We start from the raw sequence: 21,739 nt of genomic DNA, 5'->3' as shown, positions 1-21,739 counted from the left end.
ATTGTGGATAAATACCACATCTTCTTGATCCAATCATCTACTGAGGGGCATCTGGGTTGGTTCCCTATCTTTGCTATGGTAAATAGTGCTGCAATGAATAATGTTGTGCTAGTGGCTTTAGTATGTCCTTGTTTCTGGATGATTGGGTAAATGCCAAGTAGTGGAATTGCTGGGTCATAGGGGAGTTCTATGTTTAGTCTTTTGAGGGACTGCCATACTGCTTTCCATAGTGGTTGAATGAGTTTGCACTCCCACCAACAGTGTAGTAGTGATCCCCCCTGGCCACATCCCCTCCAGCATCTGTTGTTATCAGATTTCTTGATCCTGGCCATTCTAACTGGAGTGAGGTGGAATCTTAGAGTTGTTTTGATTTGCATTATGGCCAGCGATGTCAAACATTTCTTCATGTGTCTATAGGCCATTTTAATTTCTTCTTCAGCAAAGTCTCTCTTTAAGTCTTTGGCCCATCTTTTAATGGGATGGCTGTTTCTTTGAAGATTTGTTTTGGAGAGATTCAATTTTTTTTTAGCTGTAGATATATTTCAGATATGAGGCCTGTGTCTGTTGTACGGTTAGTGAAGATCTTTTCCTACTCTGTGGACTTTCTATTTAACTTGCTAGCTATGGCCTTTGCCATACAGAAGCTCTGCAGTTTAATGTAGTCCCATTTGTCCAAACTTTCTTTAATTTGTTGTGTTTCTGGGTCTTTATTAAAAAGTTTCCACCTGAGCCAAGAAGACCTAGTGTATAGTTGCTTGAGCTGATTCGAAACTTTGGCAAGGTAGCAGGATATAAAATTAACCCTAAAAAATCAACCACCTTCTTTTATGCCAACAGCAAGAGGATTGAGGCAGCAATCAGGAAAGCAACTCCTTTTGCAATAGACTCAAAGAAAATAAAGTACCTAGGAATTAATTTAACTAAGAATGTAAATGACCTTTATGATGAAAACTTTAAAAACCTGAAAAAGGAAATTAAAGCAGAACTGAGGAAATGGAAAAACCTCCCATGCTCCTGGATTGGAAGATGTAACATTGTGAAAATGGCAATCTTGCCAAGGGCTATCTACAAATTCAATGCAATACCCATCCATATCCCAATGTCATTCTTTAAGGAAATAGAAGAATGAATCCAAACTTTCATATGGAATAATAAAAGACCCCGTATAGCAAAAACAATTTTTAGCAGAAAGAACAGCACGGGAGGAATTTCAATACCAAACTTTAGACTCTATCACAGAGCTATGGTAACCAAAATAGCTGAGTACTGGCACAAGAACAGGCCTGAGGACCAATGGAATAAAACTGAAGACCCAGAAATCAATCCATAGATCTATGGTCACTTATTCTTTGATAAGGGAACCAAAAAAATAGAATGGAAGAAAGACAGCCTCTTCAACAAGTGATGCAGGCAGAACTGGTTAAGCACCTGCAGAAAACTAACGTTGGGTCCTTCTATGTCACCTCGCTTCATTTCTGAAGTCTGTGCCCCTCCAGCTCCCTGCTGTAGGAAATGGGTCTCCTGGTAGGAAAGACCAAGTTGTGCAGATACCACCAGGGAGAGCCTTTGCTTGCACCTGAATGTGAGCCTTTGGCTCTGTCCTGCCTGCTTTTTGAAGAGGTGAGAACCCTATCTCTCATGACAGAAGCATTGGTTTCCTGCTTCGTCTAGAACTTGCTAGTTCACTTGGTTTCTCTAGTAGCTTTGGGGAAAGGGACAGACATTTGAAGATATCCAAGCCCGAGCCACGAATCTTTGGGGCCAGGCAGCATTGTAGATGGAGGGGTCGATCATCTTACCTGGGAACAACAGCAAATCTCGAACTGAAAACGTCTCTAAGTGTGTCTACAATGGGCCACATTCAGGCCGAGAAAGGAGGGAAAACAAACTCAGTAAGGCTAGCAGATACCTGAGCCTGGCTTTCAATGGATACACTTGAGAATTTACTGGGGCTTGAACTCGGGGCCTGGGTGCTGTCCTTCAACTTTTCACTCAAGGCTAGTGCTTCACAACTTAAATCCACAACTCTGCTTTGTTGTTGTTGTTGTTGTTGGTAGTGGGACTTGAACTCTGGGTCTGCGTGCTGTCCCTGAGCTCTTCAGCTCAAGGCTACCACTCTACCCCTTGAGCAACAGTGCCACTTCCAATTTTCTAGTGATTAATTGCAGATAAGAGTCACATGGACTTTTCTGCCCAGGTTGGCTTCAAATCGCAAACCTCGGATATCAGTCTCTTGCGTGGCTAGAATTACAGGCATGAGCCACCTCTGCCTGGATGATTTTAGCCATGCTGGGGTTAGGAGAGCAAGAAAAGGATGCAGCCCAGGGCTCGACTAAGGGGATGTGAGGGGTGGGAAATATAGAGCTAGAGGTAAAAAGTGGGGAACTCTTGTTGCAAGGATGAGCCAGAAACCAATGCCCCTTTACCAAGAGTACAAGGGAAGCAGACTCTGTTAAAGTCTGGTGCTTGGAGGAAAGACAAAACAAGACCAAGATTTTGTAAGGAAGTCCACTTCAGAGACCGAATTCACACAACCTGGGTGTCTAAAGAACTTGAAGCTGGGACTTAACTTAAAGTGGCTGCCCAGTGGCGGTGATGGCAGGAAAAGGCCAGAAAGCACATATTTTCTCTGGAGGGGGTACTTCCATGACAGGCTCTGAAAGCTTTCCACAGTTAAATTTCATGGAAAATGAACAATTCCTATTCGAAAATCACTAGACAAACACGGGAACAGCGTGGGTGTGAGGGAGGAAGGAGGAAGCAGAAGGAGAGAGTACATATCAGATTTTAGGATTATTATACCACTAATGGAAAATGTTATGTTTAATACATTTAAGAAGTAAGGGAAGTTTAAAATGGGTAAGAAAGAAGTAGATTAGAAAAATCACATAGGAAAGATGTGCACTGCTTTAGAAATTCAGCAGACAGATTTAATGGCTCTTTAGACTAAGCTTAAAAGAGAATTAGTGAATTTGAAGATAAAAGTAAGGAGACTTGACACTCAGACCAGAGATACAGAACTATGGGCAATATTGACAAGAGGCTAAGAGACTTAGGCCTCAACTGAGAAATTCCAATGGTTTAAAACCTAAACTCCAAAAGGAAAGAAGCATAGAAGTGAAGGGAAAAAAGAGAGAGTTGAAGGAAGGGAGAAAAAAGGATGGTGGTGCTGAGGGGCAAACCCAATCATGTGAAGAGGTTCAGTGAGAAGTCTCTAGAATAGAGACTGAAGCAATCCTGGGAAGCCATTGAATTCTGCGTAAGTTAAGTGAAAGGAGACACACAATACCTTGAACCTTCAGGACACCAAAAGCAAAGACGGGACTTCATTAGGAGAGAAAAGATGGAGTTCACCCACAAGAGAGATGGCTGACATTTGGCCTCTTAGCAGAAACATACGTTAAGAAGAATTATCAACACGGGATTCTGCCAATAGAAAGAAAGCGTCACTCAACGAGGAAGACTGAGTAGAGTCATGTTGAGATGAGCCAGCGGCCCTTGTTGAAGGAGCTCTAACGTGTTTTTTTTCCTGGATGTGACACCAAAGGAAAGATCTGAGGTGCAGGAGCAAAGGAAGACCCAAGGAAACATGAACTTTGTGTGTGAGGTCGTTTTATGTTGAACACGTAGAACAGTGAGGAAGTCTGCTGGGTGCATAGGTAGTAGATGCCCATGAGTGGAAACTAGATGATGATGATGACGACGACGCACAGCTTTACTATGAGAATTAGGTTGGATATAAAACTTCTAGTTACTACCCAAAAGAATTTGAGCATACTTTTATGATGCATTAGTAGGGGATAAGGTAGTGTCCCTGGATTTCTTATGAAAGAGAGATGATAAATATTGCATGTCTGTGAAGTGTGTCAGATAAAGCCTGGAAACTGAGGGTCAAGTGTGGAGGGTCCAGTTATTTCTGGAAGCTAAGGAACATCTGCTATACTCCAGACCTTGACATCTATATGCATTTTCTTTTCCTTCTTGTTTTCTTCTGGTAGGACTGGGGGAGTTCAGGAACTCAGGCTTGTCAGGCAGGTGCTCTGGTACTGAACCAGACCTCCAGCCCAGCTTTTCACCAGTTATTTTTGGGATTGGGTCTGGTTTTTTGTCCAAATGCTCACCTGAACCTTCATCTGCCTAGTACAGTGTCTTTGTCACCACTGGGATGGGAGGTGTGTACCAGCCACATCCCTCATCTTCAGTGTGCTTGCACAAGCTGAGTCCACTCTAAGGTCACCAAGAGATGTGATCTGGTGGGACTGTGTTGTATGTATGTGACTTACGGGTAGCTAAGTGTCTAAAAACTGCCGTGTTTCCTTGAATATGTGTCACATTTTCCTATTGATTGACAGACCTCATGTTGTCGTGAACTAGGTACCCTAGATGATATATTGTAGTGACTCTGGGTTCTGTGATGCTCTTAGAAATCAGTTAATTTTCCAGCACACAGTCTCTAGGTGCTACCCTCTCCTTGCTGAGTTAGTCCAACTTCTTCCTGCCAACTTTCCGATGTGCTTCCTTGTCTCTTCTAACCTTGGTGGTCAGCCCAGGATTTGGCCACTGTGGTGTGCATACATTGTGGCAACTTCCTCAGTCCTCTGGTTTCTTTCCAGTTTATGATGCTTGGCTAATGTTGAGCCTTGATCTTTATAGACCAGAAGGACTCAGCTTTTTTTCTGTCTGTGATTTGCCTGCGAGGGGATGATTTTTTTTTTTTAAATAAGAAATGTAGCAATTTGGCAAATTACTCCCACTCATTTTCCACCTTGCAAGGCTGGACTTTTGTCTGACTTCTGCCTGGTTTTCTTTGGGCTTCTGGGGTTATCTTTGATGCTGGAGCAAATTAGCATTCGGCCAGTGAAGTAAGCAGATCTTCCACTCAGGTCCCGCCCCCTACCCCACCCTCTACTGGTACTTCTTCAATTTCAATTAGGTATTTTTCTTGTTCCATTGTCCTCTGGGCTGCCAAATTACTAGCTATTCTGCTAATCTCAAACTATCCCTTTCACTTCCTTGAGGCAGTAAGGAAAAAGTTTTATATCATAGGATCTTTTTTTAAAGATTTGAGACTATCTTCTGTCACTTCAAAGAAAAAGCCTCAAACTCATAATTGTTTTTCATCAAAACAGCCATCTTATGACAAATGTTCCCTTTGGTTTCTGTCTTCTGATTGCTTTGCAATGCTCCAAATACCTTTTCTTTTGATAAGTTTTGCCTTGGTTTTATAATTGTTATCTTTTGAGAGTATTCGCCTCACCAACTCAGCCATTACAATAAGTTAGACATCTAAATGGTATCATTTAAAATTTCATTTCTGATTGCAGCTGTTATATAAAAATAAGAATGCCATTTTTATGTTGATGCACTATCTAGCAATCCCGCTAACTCTACTTGTTATTCTAGCCCTTTGTGGATTATTTAAATTTTTACATATGCTATTATATTGTCTGTGAAAATGACAATTTCATCTCATTGTTTCTAATTCTTACACTTTGGTTTATTGATTTTCTTCCCCTCTTTCTTGGCAGCACTGGGGTTTGAACACAAGGTCTTGCACGTGTGTAGCAGACACTCTAATGTACCTCTAGCCCCTCTGGCTTTGGTTAGGTTTGCCTAGGTTTGCTTGGACCCTGATGCTCCTATTTGCCCCCCACCCCCCGCCATGTAGCTGAGATGACAGGGGCACATCACCAATCCCAGCATAGTTTTTTGGATATAATGTGATCTTGAGATCTTTTTGTCCAAGCTTCCCTGGAACTATAACCCTGCTGGTCTCCCCTTCTTGAGTAGCTGGAATCACTTGTGCCTGAACCTCTGTACTTGAATTGTGTCATTGAGGCTGTGCTTGTACCTTTTCTGGACATCCCAGATGTCTTGCTTTTAGCAGGAAACTGTATCTTCGTTGGAGTAGAAAATACCTTGCATGAAACGAAGCTAAAAATACAACATAAAAAAGCATGGTATAGAGCTACAGCTATGAATAGAGGGAAATGTGAAGCCTTCAATCAGATATTACAGAAGAAGAAAAGCTAGAGCTTCCTGAGATAAGTATCCAAGTCAAGTTAGAGCACAAATTGGACATCAGTACAACAATAAGAAATAGTAAGGAAAAGAGCAGAAATGAATGAGGTGAGCAGAAAACAAGCATTCAACAGAGAAATTAGCAAAGGTAAAAGTTATTCCATGGAAAAGCTGATCAAAATGATAAACATTCAGAAAAAAATTAAGACAGAGCAAAACAAACTTCTAAAGTTAGAAATGTGAGCATCACTACAGACCCTACAAAACACATTACAATTATATTGCAAAACATTCACACATTAAATATGGTGTGTTTGAGGTCCTAGAAAGCCCTTGCCAAATGAACGCAAAGTAATGTAGAAAATCTGGCTAGTTTATAAATTTAAATTTTTAAAATTAGTTTGTGTTTTGATATTCTTTTTCCAAGGAAATATCCAGGCACGGATAGTTTCCAGCAAGTTTTTCCCCCCACACATAAGAAAGCAGCAATGGCGGTAATAAACAAGGTTCTAGTGAATAAAATTGGAAATGCTGAAATGAAACGATCATTTCACAGACAATAGCATATGTAAAAATTCTAATCCACAATGGATTAGAATAGCACATAGGCTTAGCAGGATTGCTAGTAAAAAAAAAAAAAAAGAAAAAAAGAAAAAGAAATCTAAACTAATACACAATTACCCTGTCAGCTTTTCTAACCCGTATCACAACGATGGATTACTTTTCAGACATAATTTCAGACTTACAGTAAAGTTGTGAGAGCAGGCCAAATAATTATCAGATAAATTTCATCCACACTCCCCCAAATACTACTCTATCCCTCTAGTTGCTGGATCCTTCTCTTCCTTCCCTGCCCAAACTATGGAATGAAGGATGCCTCTCAATCCACCAAGTTATTTCAGTGCGAATACTTCTCAAAAACAAAGATTTCTCCTAGGTAGAGTGCTGAAAATCTGGACTTAACTGTCCACACAAAACGGTCCCTTAGACTCTGATCCTCATTTAGATCTCCCCTTGGTGTCTATTGTACTCCAGAAAACTGCCTCCTCCTTCTTGTTCTTGTTCTTCTTCTTGTTCTTCTTCGTGTTCTTGTTCTTCTTCGTGTTCTTGTTCTTCTTGTTCTTGTTCTTCTTGTTCTTGTTCTTCTTCTTCTTGTTCTTCTTGTTCTTGTTCTTCTTCTTCTTGTTCTTCTTCTTCTTGTTCTTCTTCTTCTTGTTCTTCTTCTTCTTGTTCTTCTTCTTCTTCTTCTTCTTCTTCTTCTTCTTCTTCTTCTTCTTCTTCTTCTTCTTCTTCTTCTTCTTCTTCTTCTTCTTCTTTTTTATTTTTCTGGCTTGAACTCCGGGCCTGAGCACTGTCCTTGGGCTTTCTCAAGGTTAGAGCTCTACCACTTGAACCACAGCACCACTTCCACTTTTTTTTTTTTATGTATATGGTATTGAGGAATCAAACCCAGGTCGTCGTGCATGTTAGACAAGCATTCTACCACTAGGCCCAACTCCTAGCCCCTCTGCCTATATTTCCATCATCTATCTATATCTATCTATGATCTACCTCTCTATTGTCCATCTATCCTCCATTCCTCTCTCTGTTATCTATCATCTATCTATCATCTGGGTGTTTTTCTATAGCTGTCTGTCTACATATATCAACCATTTATCTATATTGTCCACACTGATATCGTCAATTCCAAGCAGTAACACATGGTTCATTTTATTGTTTTCCTTTTTTGCACTTGTAATTCCCTCCTCAACTCTGCAAAGCTGTCTTCAACACTGACAATATATTCACTTATTTGTTCAGTCCTAGGATGGGCAGAGTCATTTCAGAATTGCTAACCTAGAGTTCTGGGCCTGGAGTTTGGCCTAGTGGTAGAGTGTTTGCCTAGCATGCACAAAGACCTGGGTTAAATTCCTTGGTACCACATACATAGAAAAAAGCCAGAAGTGGTGCTGAGGCTCAAGTAGTAGAGCACTAGCCTTGAGAAAGTCCAAGGACAGTGCTCAGGCCCTGAGCTCAAGCCCAGGACTGGCAAAGAAAATAAAATAAAAAATAAAGAATTGCTAACCTAGAGTTCTGCAAAAGGAAGCCTAGAGTTGATCACTTGCTTGGAGTTAAGCTATTGTCTCAAAGGCCTATGGTTCACGAATGACTTAGCTCTTCCCCTTTGCTTAGTGATGTATGGTAGTGTAGGTCCCTCTTCCTCGTTGCTTTTTCTTTTCTTCTGAATGTGTGGACACACCCAGGGTCAGCACCACAAAGATAGCATCAGAGAAGTGTGAACTCAAGTCATCCCGTCCTTCCTCTCGGCCTCTCTCTCTTGCCAAGCCCTGCTGTTTCCCGTAAGATCTGAGCGCATTCTTTCCAAACTCCTGCTGAAGTGCCAGCCCCCAGCACTGCAAGGTGTGTCTGCCTTTGGAGACACAGCTTTCAAAGAAAAGATGGAGGTACAGTGAGGTCAGGTGGGTGGTCCTGGATCCAGTCTCACTAATGTCCTGAGAAGAGAGTTAGGACCCATCACACAGGAAGCCTGTGGGAGGATGCAGAGAGGACACAGTCTAGAGGTCAACGAGGGAGGCCTCAGAGTAACCAACCTGTGATACTTCCATCACGCCATCAGCCTCAGGCACTGTGAGGAAATGTGCTGTGTGACTTAGGCCACTCAGCCAGAGAGATGTGCTTGTGTCAGTTCCAGCAAACTCACACAGCCGCCAGCCCTTGCTTATCTTCTGGTTTCTTTTTGCTTGAATGAGAAGATACAATTACATATATATTATATATGTATGTATATATCCTTTTATGTTCTGTATTCCATATTCTTTTATAGTCTATAATATCTATGTATTCTATATTCTCCTATATGTTCTTTCCTCTTAGGCCAAATGATGTATATAATGTGGACATTCTTTTCTAATTATATTTTTATTATCTGTAAACAATTGGATTTCCATTCATTATGTATACTCTTACATTTCTCATTCAACATCATAATCTAGAAATAGAATATTCAATCATCTGTTTATAATTATCTCTGTATCTATCATTTTATCTACCATCTATGTTGATCATCAGTGTGTCTATGTATATATCATTTATTATCTAGCTAGAAATATTTATCTCTCCATCTATTCTATCTATCTAGAAATAGAATATTTCTAGACTATATCTCTGTATAGATAGGCAATCTTGTTGCCAAGGAGTAAGTCCCTAAGCCTTCCTAGGATAAGACTCGATTTTCTAATAGGTTGCTTATGACTTTCACATCTCTGTTCACGAGAGATAGAAGCCTGGACTTTCCTTGCTTACAATGCCCTTGTCAAGTTTCACTACCATAGTTATCTATTCTCACAAAATGATTTGTATTTTCTGGAAAAGTAAGTAAAACTGGAATTTCTTTCTTGAATGTTTGTAAGAACTTAACAGTAAAGGTAGTTAAGCCTAATCCTCCCTGCGCCAGAGTGCAGGGAAAGAGATGGGAAGAGAGGAAGATTTTTGAATTGCAGACATAATCTTTTTTTTCTTTTTTTTGCCATTCCTGGGCGTGAGCTCAGGGCCTGAGCACTGTCCTTGGACTTTCTCAAGGCTAGAGCTCTACCACTTGAGCCTCAGCACCACTTCCGGCTTTTTTTCTATGTATGTGGTACTGAGAAATTGCCGGAGTCTTTGTGCCTGCTAGGCAAGCACTCTACCACTAGGCCAGACTCCCGGCCCTGCAGGTAGAATTTTTAAAAGCCATGACTTGAAAATTTCGGGTTCTTCTGTCAGTTTTTGTAAGTAATGTATTTTAAGGAATTCTTCCACTTCATCTAAATTGTCAACATTTCAGTGAAAACTAGACTGACCCAAGGAAGAGTATATACTGGAGAAAAGATACGTGTAGCCAGGACAAGGTACAGAAGGTACAAAGGCCTTGAGTATGAACAGGCCTGGTTTATTGCAGAACAGTAAGCAGGAGGGTAGAGTAGTAATGGTAAGGAATGAGGAAGGGGAGAGAGGGAGAGAGACAGACAGACAGACAGACGAACAGATGGAGGGACAGCTGGACAGAGTGTTAGAGATGAGAACGGCAGCATGACTGGAGACCAGCGAGGTGCGTGCAGTTTTAAGCAGAACAGTGCTGTGGCCTGATGTCTGTTTTATATTTTTAAAAAGTAGACTGCGCATGGACAGTGGACTCAGGGGTCAGCTAAGGTCTGGAGGCCCTCAGGATGCTCATGCTCTGGAAAGACTTGGAAAGTAGAACCAACAGGTGGTAATAGCGGATTGGGTGCTGGGTGTGGGAGAAAAGAAAGTCTAGCATTACCCCATGGGTCTGGCTGAGCAATGGCTCCCAAGGTAGAGAAGATCATGGAAACAAGGGTTTTATGTGGGGATTTCAGAAGTCCATCTTGGGAGCTAAGAATGAGACCCCTGCGGGGGCTGACGGACGGCTGTGTTACCGAAGCCCTGGCAGGCAGCCGGCCTTGGAAGCCTGACGTTACCTAGGTGGTGAGGGTAAATAGGAGGAAGTCCAATGAGGAGCTCTGAAGTCCGCAGATCCCCTCCTCCCACACCCACCCGAGTGCTTGCTCTCCACGGCCCAGGGCTCCCATGTCCTGGCTAGATGCCCATCCCCCGGCCCTCATTTCCTGTGTCCATCAGCAGCCTGCAGCACGATTGGTCGCTTTTTTCTTCCTGGGTTTCTAGGTGGCCATGTGCCCAGGCCCTCTGTCCCCCCCACCCCCCGCATTCATCAATCTCTGCTATGATTCCTGTTCCTGTCTCAGTCACAGATGGAAGGACCCACAGGGAGCTACAGGCAGGTAAGGGGCAGGCAGCAACCCTGCCCTGCCTCTCCCTGTACCACCCATGGCCCTATCTGCTCTACCCTGCAGCCTTCCTTCACCAATCCCCAAGAGTCCTTTAAATCTAAATGAGCACTGTTGAGTAGCAGTCATTCTAGCCCATTTGACAACACGTATGTGGAGAAGCAATGTGTAGGCCCGTGGCAAGGTCCTTGGCACTTTGGAGTGTTTCAGCTTTTCCCATACTCAACAGAGAACAGCTGTGGCAGCTCAGAGGAGAGAGGGAGAGAGAGAGAGATATCAAGTCTCTGATGTCCATGTTAGGCCTGCCAGGCAGGGAGTCCCCTCTCTCAAATGAGATCCTACCATGCAGCCATTTGGTGCCCGGGTGGAACTGCACATGCTCCCTGCTGCCTGGACGCTCCCTCCAATAGGGCAAGTCTCTAGGATCTTTGGGAGGACAAGAGCCCCCTTGTCCAGGTTAGGGCTGGACTGTTGGGTCCTAAGCAGGCCGAGGGAGCCATGCTCACTCGATCATCATGAGGGTGAATCGAAGCAATGGTTGTGGAATAAAACCCTTGGCTGGATTTTATTGCATGTTCGTGCCTTACCGTCAATATCAAGTAAGACATAGATTAAGTTACAAGGGTGGAGTACCGAGGAATGGATCGACGCCCTTTTAAGAAGACATTAGAGAGTTGATCTCTCTCTACTATGTGAGGACACGGCAAGAAGGAAGTCCACGAACCAGAAGGTGGGTGCTCACTGGAATCCAGGTCCACTACCACCCCGACCTTGGACAGCGAGCCTCTGCAGTTAGGAAATGACTGTCCAAATGCCCATTGTTTAAACCACTCAGCCATGGGGGTCAGGCCGAGCAGAAGCCCTGGATCACTCCATGCCTCTTCTCTGATGACTGGACTCCCCCAAGGCCCACCTGCTTCTCACTACCCAGAGCCATTCTGGGTGATGAGGCTTTACCAGAGTCTTCTGTCAGGCGGATCACAGACAAGGTAGTATGGCTTTCCAACAGTGTGCCTCTCTCTTGTCACTTGACAGATTGAGAAGGGGTGGGAGAGGGTTGGGGGCCACGTCATAGGCCTGGAACTCAGGGCAGGAGACCACCCCCATAGCTCAGGTGCTGCCCTTTGGCACGCACCACCCCTGCCTCCTCTTGGCCTTAGACTCCCTCCTCAGGTAGGTGGACTGCATTATCACTTGGTTCCTTCCAGCTTAAAATTTCCCTGTTCTAAATCCATCCATCAAATACTATTTTGAGGGCTTTAAAGTTGAAGCCTAGGTGTTTTTTTTTGCATGATCCCACACACCTGCTTCACACCTTCCAAAGTTCTTGATAAGGATGTCAAATGGACTTAGTTTTTGGAATAGAGTGGCCCCATCTATAAGTTGCCTTCTCTTCCTCCTCCTCCTCCCCCTCCTGCTCCTTCTCCTCTTCCTCCCCTTCTTCCTCCCCCTCCTCCTTCCCCTCCTTCTCTCCCCCTTCCCCAATATCTTCTTATTCTTCCCCAAAATGCTAACTGGTCAACCTAAGTCCTGCAGGTGCAGGTCCTGATGGTAGATGACAGAAGACATAGAAGTTCCTGTCCAAGGCCTCCATATTTCTGGGAAGGCCGCAGACTTCTCCCTGGCAACAGGAAACAGCACAACAAATGAAGAATAAAGGAATAGAAAAAGATATAAAGGGGGAACCCCACAATTGGCTCAGAATGTAAATCTTTTTTTTTTCCAGAATGTAAATCTTAAGCTCAGTTAGGTGATAAATTCAGTCATGACACCACTTCCCTTTAGCCACAGTCCTGTTATCTGGTTGACAGCAGAGGCTAATTAGTACCTTCAATGATCATCTAAGAAATATGCCTACCTGCATATGGCATAGACATAGGCAATGTTTAAGTGGTGTCTACATTTCCCAGCTTCAATTGTAGTTAGGTTGGGTCATGTGTCTAGTTCTGGGCCAATAGGCTCTGACTCGAAGAGGGAAGGCCCAATGTGATTCTCTTAGCTCCTTCCCAGGGCATAGTGGCCCCAGAGGGTGCCAGTTATGGCTAATAAGTCTTAAGAGCAGCCAACAAGCAGAGGCACAAGCCAAAACATAAGCTTTCCATGCACATCTCTGTTAGATATACAGGCTGACTTGTTGCAGCAGCACAGTCTCACTTATCCTGACCAACGTGAGGATGCAGACAGGGAGAGGGCTTGTGGTGCTAGGACATCTCATTTTCATTAGCTCTGCCTCTGCTGGCTGTGCAGCTCTAGAAGGTCACCTGCCTTGGCTTTCTTCCTGTTGGGTGGGGTGTTGCTGTCTGGCGAGGATGGGGAGGTGCATCGGAGGAGTCATGCCAACCTCCATTCAGGGACCAATGCACAGCAAAGACATGGTCCCTGCCTGCTGTCTGTGTCTCTTATCGCCACTTCCTGTGTAGGTTCACAATTCCACAGCCAAGGTGTGCCAACCTGTCTTTCTCATGCTTGGTCAGAGTTGCAGAAGGCTTTGCCTGGGTGTGAAGTATGGTGTCCATTGGCCACTCATACACCAGGCACAAGGACAAAGCCTTTCTCAGGATTGGCTCAGGGTTCAAGGAGGACATGCTTGAATGACTTCAGAGATTCAGAGGGAAAGAGAATGCTTCTTCATGTTATAACATCCAGAATAGTTCCCAGAAGGAAAAAAAAAAAAGCCCAGAGTTAAGTAAGTCTTTTTATCCAACTCTATGTGCTAATTCACTACCATTTAAAAAAAATTAAGTACTTCCTCGCCCCAGCCCCTAAGTAGCTAGGATTATAAGCATCAGGCATAGCACTGGGCCACTGTGCATTTTTGCTGTCCCTTTCCTACTCTTTCTTTTTCTCTCTCCCTTCCTTCCTTCCTTCCTTCCTTCCTTCCTTCCTTCCTTCCTTCCTTCCTTCCTTCCTTCCTTCTTTCCTTCCTTCCTTTTTTCCTTCCCTGGTTATAATGGGGCCAGATTGCCAGCCCAGTCTTGAGGAGAGGGAGACATACAGTCCCAGATCCTGCCCTGTTAGTACTGCAGTCTGGGGCTAGCACAGTGGATCTAGAACTCAAGGGTAGAATTAGGGGAAAGTGGAGCACAGCAAAGGTTTTTCAAACCCTACCTTGTTTCTTTGGCTGTGATTTTAGCCAAGCCAAGACCCTTCCTGGAGCTGGAGAACATTTGGAGGCTGGAGAGTCAGGATTTCCTCTAATCTCAGAGTATTAGGGCTGACAAAAAACTTCCTTGCCGTGGCTCAGGCTGGAAGCAAAAGTGCCTCTCAAGCTGGGTGTGAGGGTTCCAGAAGGTTCTGCCGGATCCTCCTCTGCAGGAAGAAAAGGAGCCATTCTGTAGCCTTCCCCCTTCCAGAAGGTTCCATTGTGAATGCATAATTAGGCCCTCTGTAATTACCAGTTTGAATCTGCCTAGGACACTGGGACTCCCACCCCCTAATTTACCTTATAAATTTATTCTGTTAAAAAAGTTGAAAATGTCAGTCTTCTGTGAAAGCTGCATAAATGAGTTGTCTCCCCGGATGACAGAGGGTGGAGGAGGAGGGAACTTCCCGAGGACATTCTTCACTGTGTGTGCAAGCACAGACCCAGCAGACGGCCGGCGGCCCACTGAGTCTGCTTTCCAGCCCAGGGGGGAAGGCCGAGTCCTGGTGCCGAGTGTGGAATGCTGAGCCCTCAGGTCACCAGCGTGGCAAGGGAGGTGGCATGGAAATCAGCTTATCTGGACACTGTCAGCCTGAGGCCTCTGCAGTGATAGAGGTCCGGAAAGAAAGAAAGAAAGAGAAAGAAAGAAAGAAAGAAAGAAAGAAAGAAAGAAAGAAAGAAAGAAAGAAAGGTCTCAGTACCTCTCTAGTGGAGGTACTCCCACCCCCCAGCCAGGTAGTTTGTTTCTTGTCCCACCTTTTGAATAACTAGCCAAATGGCTCAGCTGCAGTGTGTTTTTAAATTTCAATTTTGGAAGCTGGTTATAAAGAAAAAGAATCACAAATGTAGCCTATAACCTATTTTGGAGACAAAGAGAAGAAAATGAGCTGTGATGTCACAGCTTGGTCCCCAACTCTGAGAGGACGCTGCTGGTGATGGCCCACGACGTTGATTTCCTACTTTGCAAAGGTCTTGATTGATCTCAGAGACAAAGCCTGGGATGGCTGCTATGAGATGCTCAGAGTTGGCACCTGCAAGTGCATGCCAAATTGTTGATTTTCTTCTGGTTATCTCAAATGTTGGCCTGGTCCCTAGCGCAAAGCAGATGTGTGTGTGTGTGTGTGTGTGTGTGTGTGTGTGTGTGTGTGTGTGGCTGGGGGGGGGGTGCTTGCCTGTGTCCCCTACAAAATTCCTACTGGAACTAGTCCTGATTGCGGTGATTCTAACAGGTGGGACATGGCTAGGTGTTGGGGACTCTATTCTCATGAAATGTTTTGTGCCTTATAAAAGGGCTGTTGGTCACCTCCCCCTGCCTTCAACCGTAGTCTTTGGATAGACCCACAGGTAAATTCCTCCTTCTGAAATAGAACGTGGAGGTGTTTACTATGGCTCGAGCTTAGTCTAAGTCTTCCTTTAACATGAGCATAAGCCTCTATGTAACATCTAGACATTATTAAATGCCAGACTCTGTGGAGGGGTTTCTTTTTCTTTTTTAAAATTGGAGTACTGAAGTTTGAACTCAAGAGACTCATCTCTACCAGCCCTTTCTGTGGATGATTATTTTTGAGATAAGGTCTCATTTATGTCCAGGCTAGCCTGGACTGTGACCCTCCCCTTGGTTCTTCCCCCGGTGAGAGATGAAGTCTTGTGAACCCTTTTCCTTTTTATTTAGTTTTTGCCCAAGCTGGTCTTGAGATTGTGATTCCCCCATCTTCAGATAACTAGGATGATGGGCTTGAACCCTGTACCCAGCTTCCTAGAGCTTGGGATGCTGAGCTGGTAAGCAGGCCCAGCTTGAAACCCAGCCCTTTCACGGTGCCTCAAGGTGCTTTGCGTCCCAGGATGCACTCAAGCTGGGGGAAGGTCTTCCTTTCTTAGGAGGAGCTGATACAATCACCCGTCAGTATAATTAAACTGTCTCTCTTTGACCCCAGAGGCCTCAAGGGTCTTGGGGGATCCAGAATCTGTGATCGGAACCTCAGCCTCTACTGCTTCTTTCCCAGCATGGGATCAAACAGCCATGAGTGATCTGGGGGGAGGGCTGGGGTGTGCATGGGGTGTCTGTTGTATCTCTGCAGAGAACAATAACCTTGACTGTTTGTTTTACGTCGCTGGAGTGACAGGTCAAGTTTAGGTTCACTGGAAGTAGGAACTAACCAGTCTTCAAGCCGCCATCTCTGGTGCTTAGCCTCCCTGGCACCTTACAGGCCTTGCATCCGTGGGAGCTCAAGGATCAAATCTCACAGCTGAGTCTGATGTGAGCCTGTGTGGCCCTTGGGGCTGCTGGGAAGAGGGCCCCAATACCCCTCCTTTGGACTCAGTATCTATTTTTCATTTCGTGGGAAACTGTGATGGCACAGTGGCGGTGGCGAAGGCTAATTGCACGGAGCCGGGAGCTAACGCAGCTGCTGTAATTCTTGTCACCTCCTCACGGCTCAGTGGGAGCTTTGGCTGAATAACACGGTGTGCTGCGTACATCAGTCGAATATGTCACCGGCAGAGGTCGGGTAGGGCAGCGAGGCAGCCACGAATGTAGCGCTACCTCGCCAAGTCTTTAATTAAAGAAGGAAATACGTCAGTGCCTACATGACCACTGTCCAACCTAACAGCCCTTTCTAGCAGCAGTGAACGTTGCTGTTAGACTATGATGTGAACTAGAAACTCAGCAGAGCTGGCTCACTTCAGGAGGCAGAAGAGCATGCTTCTAGGGGTGCAGCCTCTTCTACCCCACCCCCCTCTGGCAATCTGGGGCTTGCCTGCATTTGCCCCTTACTTGAGAACCATAACCCTTGGAGATCAGGGAAACTGAGAATCTGACAACTCAATAAAGTCACAATAACACATCCAAAGCTGTTCATACTTTCTCACTTTCTTTAACTCAATTTATTTTTCATTTTGTGGACAGAGATTTAGTCTGGGTATTAGTTTATGATTTTTTTTTACTGGAGAAATTACTCAACACACACACATATAAAAAGGAAATATTATTTTTATCATTTATTTTGTGTCATGTATACCATAGGAAGAAAAAAAAAACCAGAGCGAAATCACTTCAGTACCGCTGTGTTTTTCATTACCAAGTTATTACATATAGAAATTACTCCAAATTATCTGAAATGAATGGAAATTATGAGGTTTAAATTCCCCAGGTTACTGCAGGCACAGCTCTGGAAATTTATTTTGTCATCTTGCTGAACATAATTGCTACAACAAAATTTCTTCCATTTTACAACTGCAGCATAACTTATTTATACCGGTGTAGCTGTAATTTTACATCAATAAGTTGCATGGGAAGTAATACACAGGTGGTAATTGAAAACAATAATTTGTACCAAGGTCCAGGTGGAACGGTTGGCTCAGGAAAAGCTCCAGTTACTGTCGGCAACAGCTCTGTGTCACCACGGCCTTGTCTCATCCCCTTGGTAAAGGCCCCTGGAGCCATCCAAACGCTTACTCATGTTCCAGGACTGCCATGGGAGAGCCACGTGTGTCTCTCTGCTCTGTGGTCCCTGTACCCTGGCCTGGAATGCAGGGGCCATGGGACCCTGGGGGTGAGCAAGAGTCCGTGATGCCTCTGTGCCAGCTCTTGCCTTTTCCTTTTCCTCCTTTCTGATTTGCCTCTGGGTTGGGTGCCTTTAAGGTACCCGGAGCTAATTAAGGTGTTTGATAGATTTCAGTTGGAGTATGAGTTCTTGCCAGTAGCATCAACAATTCGATTCCCCAAGCACAAGGCAGAATGCTAAATCCACTAATGCCTTATACGTTACTGTGTTCCTTCCCGGCCCGAATGTGTGGTCTGGGTACAATACGGAACTGGTCCCCAAACAGGCGTCCTCACTCATTCGGTTCTGTAATTGTTCCTGTTAAGCAGATACAAATAATGAAACTGCAGATGCCTGTACAAAGTCCCAGCAGTGGATGGATCCAAATGTCTGAATCTGGAGGTCCAAATGGAGATGTTTTAATAACTGACCATAAATCTGCCCTATTTAGCATCCAGATCTTCAGGGTGGCTTGGACACAGGTCAGGGGTGGGTGTTATTTGCTGTTTTTCAGTATTTTATTTCACACTACATCTGTGTGAGAAAGGAAGGAGGGAGGCAGGAAAGGAGGGAAGGAGAGAGGAAGAGACAGACAGGCAGAGACAGAGACAGAGACAAAGACAGAGAGACAAGTACAGAGAGAGGGAAAAACACACATAAAGGGAAACAGACAGAAAGAGGGAGAGAAAGACACAGACAGACAGAGACAGATAGGAAGAGAGAGAAGGAGAGAGGGAGAGATAAGAGTCTTTGTTGCAAGTTCCAATAGAGCATATTATCGTGACATTCATATTTGAGAAGCTATTGTTGTTTCAAAGATCCCCAAGGCTTAAAATCACAGCAAAATCTTTTTTTTTAAAGACCCAGATTAAACTAATATCAGAATGCACAGCCATCCAGTGTCTCAGTTTTCCCTGGGTGGCATTAATTATCTTTTGTTGTAGCAAATTGTCTGCCTTGTAAATCAAGCCAAAAGTGCATCTTCAAGCCAATGCATGCTTTAATAGGAACATAATGGAACAACGTTTTGTTTTTAACTTCCACATACTCTGGAAGTATTATTCTATCTTCAATAATTTGCCGACAGTGAGTACTGTACTTAGGTTGCAGCCTTAGCTGATCTCCTATTAAACAGGGCGAGAAGCCACTTTGTTGAATCCACTGGAAATCATGGCTGAGAGCTCCCGGAGCCCTTTTGCTTTTCTAGCTCTAGAAGGCATGCTCTCCACAGCCAGGTGTTGGCTGGCTTTGATTTTGATTTGATTTGATTTTTTTAGTAAGTGCTCCTTACAGCACTCCCATTAAACTGGTAGCCTGAGTCATGTCCCTCTCTGTCCTCCCTCATGTCCTTTCTAGTGTACCCAGTATAGATAGGAGTTTTCAAAACCTGGGGTCTGGGAGTTGGGAGGGGGCTTTCAACTGAGTCAGATTTGTCTACAACTCCACTTTAGCATTTGCCTGAAACTCTCTTTCTCAGCCCCTGCTTAAGGACACAAATAAAGACTTCTCACAGTCCACAAGACCCTGTTAGGGGGGGTATTTAGGAAGCTTTTCTGTTACCTGGGTCGGTCCTCAGCTCTTACCCTCTGGTTCTCAGAGACAAAAGCTGACAGGACAGCCCAAATCCCCCAGACCCCAAATTCACTTCTGAATCTCAGAGCTTATCTTAAAGGAAGCATTTGAGCTTGCCCTCTTGTCCTCTTCTAGGATCTAAACAGAGCACAGGTTCACAGTCACCAGAGGGTCGAATTTCAACTTACATTGAGTTTTACGTGTGAGTGTGTTGGGACACATTTGCACATGGGAAGTGTTTGTACTTTCAGTTACACAACTCAAGGAAGGTAGCAGGGAGAGCCTTTTGCTTACCACACATGTACATACATACTACAGCTGCTCTGATCTCTTGTGGGGGGGGCGTGGAGGGGAAGGGATAAAGGTGGGATTTAGAGGCTCTGCTCATCTTCATGAGCAATATTTCTCCCCAGTCGACCAACTAACTGGATGATGCCAATCTCCACCAAATTTGAATTGATGACTCAACGAAAGAATTAAAATTAGCAAGGCAAGAAAATTTGCAAATGAGGTAAAGAAAGCTGCAGAAATCGTTTCAGATCCCCTCGTATCTGAGCCATTCAATATCATCGGTGATGGCTGTGGGTGTGAGTCTTTTTCATATACAGAGAGCTGGGGAAGAATTGTTTGAAGGAAAATAATACATGATTCTGAGTTTGGTTTTACCCTCTCGAAGGCTGCAGATTTAAAGACAGTGGGCAATGATGCTTTTGCATTTTCTTAGATACCTATATTTCATATAATTAAATAAGAGTTAAAAAAAAGAAGATTCACCACTGTATCAAGCCCAAGTATTTACTTGGAGGAAAAGAAAAAACCATAATAAAATGCCAGTGACTCATGTTTTAACAAAAGCTTGATTCTTAAATTCAGTACATGGAAAGACTCAGCCAAGCAATTGTTGAAAAGCAACTTTTGTGGTTGTGCTTTGCTATCAGATGATAACTTTCCCCAAACCTCTCCAAACCTAGCAAAGCCATAATTGCATTCTTATGGCACCCAGAAATTTCCTGTAATTTTCATGACATGAAATAATGCACGGAGATATGCCAGGAAGCTCAAAAGGCCTCTCTCGTCTCTTTACTACTTCTGGATTTGATAGCTCTGAAAGATCTAGAAATGTAAGAAAGGAAATAAAGACTGTCTTGGGAATATTACTAATAGGTAAATAAATACAATTGGCTTAACCCCCATGCTATTTCTCAGCTAGTTAGAGACTTAGAGCCACCCTTGTGGAGGTAGTGTTCATACATCTGGAGAAACAAAATTCAGCAGGCCCGAGCTTTCTTCTGACTCTGCCAGAACACTTGTGAAAAATGCAAAGGTTTCCCTTCTCTTTGCATGGATTTTTTTTTTTTAAAAGCAACAGAAATGAAACTCAGAGTAATTTGGGAAGGGTTTCCCCCCCCCCCTGTTGTTACCAGTCATCTGACTACATTTCAGAGGGAGGATCCTGGCTAGAAAGAAAACAAAAACAGATGAAATGTCAATTTTCTTCCTGAAGAGACAGGAGGAGTTCCCATTTCTATGGACACTTCTTGATTCTTTCCAATTTTTTTTTTTTTTTGGTACAGACAAGATAAACCACAGCAGCTCAGAGGCAAGGGAGAGCACTGCTGAACTTCCTAAAGGGCCCAACCTGCATCCCAGTGTGAAGTACCATTCAAAGAATTCTAAACAAAAAGCCTGATTTGGGGGTGACCAGCCCTCAGGGTGTGCTGAGTTCCATGCTGCACAGCGGGGAACAAAAATCCCACACGTGGTAGTAAAAAAATGTACTCTGATTTAATGAAGTGATTTTTGCTTTCAGAAATGACTCTTCTCTTCTTAAAGGGACAGAGGCTATAGGAAATTATCTACCCCAATGCACTGTGAAGCTAGAAGAAAATAGCAAGGATGCACCGGGAGTTAAAAAAGATTTTGACATCTGTTTTGTGTGTATATGTGTTCAGGGAAGGAGCAGAAAATGTGACACCTATTTCCATCTGGTCCACGCAAAGCCCCAGCTTTGGTCCCAGCACACAGTAGGCCCGCAGCAGCTGCCAGAGAAACGGATCTGAACTTTCTTGATGGCTAATTAAGGCCGTCTTTGAACTGTGTGTTCTCCTTGCAATTTTTTTCCCCCCAGGTTAGCTAACTTGCACCTTTTTGGGGGGGGACGGGGGTGGGAATGGGGGCGCAGTATTGACCTTGTTTTCTAATAAAAGCTGGCTAAATTCAGGGGATAGGGTGTGGCAGTAACCTCACACAGGTGTGGACCCCACCTGGCCAGCCAGGGTCCTGAGGGGCGGGTGGGCCTGGGGCTCCTCGCCCCCCCCCCCCGCACCCCGCAATGGAGATGGAGACCTCACCGATGGCCGGCGGCCAGAGCAGGGCGGGGCGGAGGGCGAGGTCAAGGTCAGCCGAGAGGCGGCTATGGATCCGGCGTGGAGCGGGAGGCTGGGAGCGCAGGGAGACTAAAGGGGGAGCTGTGAGACCAGACATCCACAGCTTTCCGCGCTAACCATGCCCGTGCCAGACGGGCAGAGGGAAAAGGAGGAGACTGGAGCGGCAGCTGGGATCGCGCGCTGCCTGCGCCAGGCCGCCTCCCGGGAGAGGGGGCGGGCGGGAGGGGGAGGGAGAGGCCGGCGGGGCGGAGGCGGAGGGCCAAGGGGCCG

This window comes from Megascapheus bottae, chromosome 14 (genome assembly GCF_031878675.1).
Source record: "Megascapheus bottae isolate mThoBot1 chromosome 14, mThoBot2.hap1, whole genome shotgun sequence".
In the NCBI taxonomy this organism is placed as follows: domain Eukaryota; kingdom Metazoa; phylum Chordata; class Mammalia; order Rodentia; family Geomyidae; genus Megascapheus; species Megascapheus bottae.
This window is presented reverse-complemented; position numbering follows the sequence as displayed.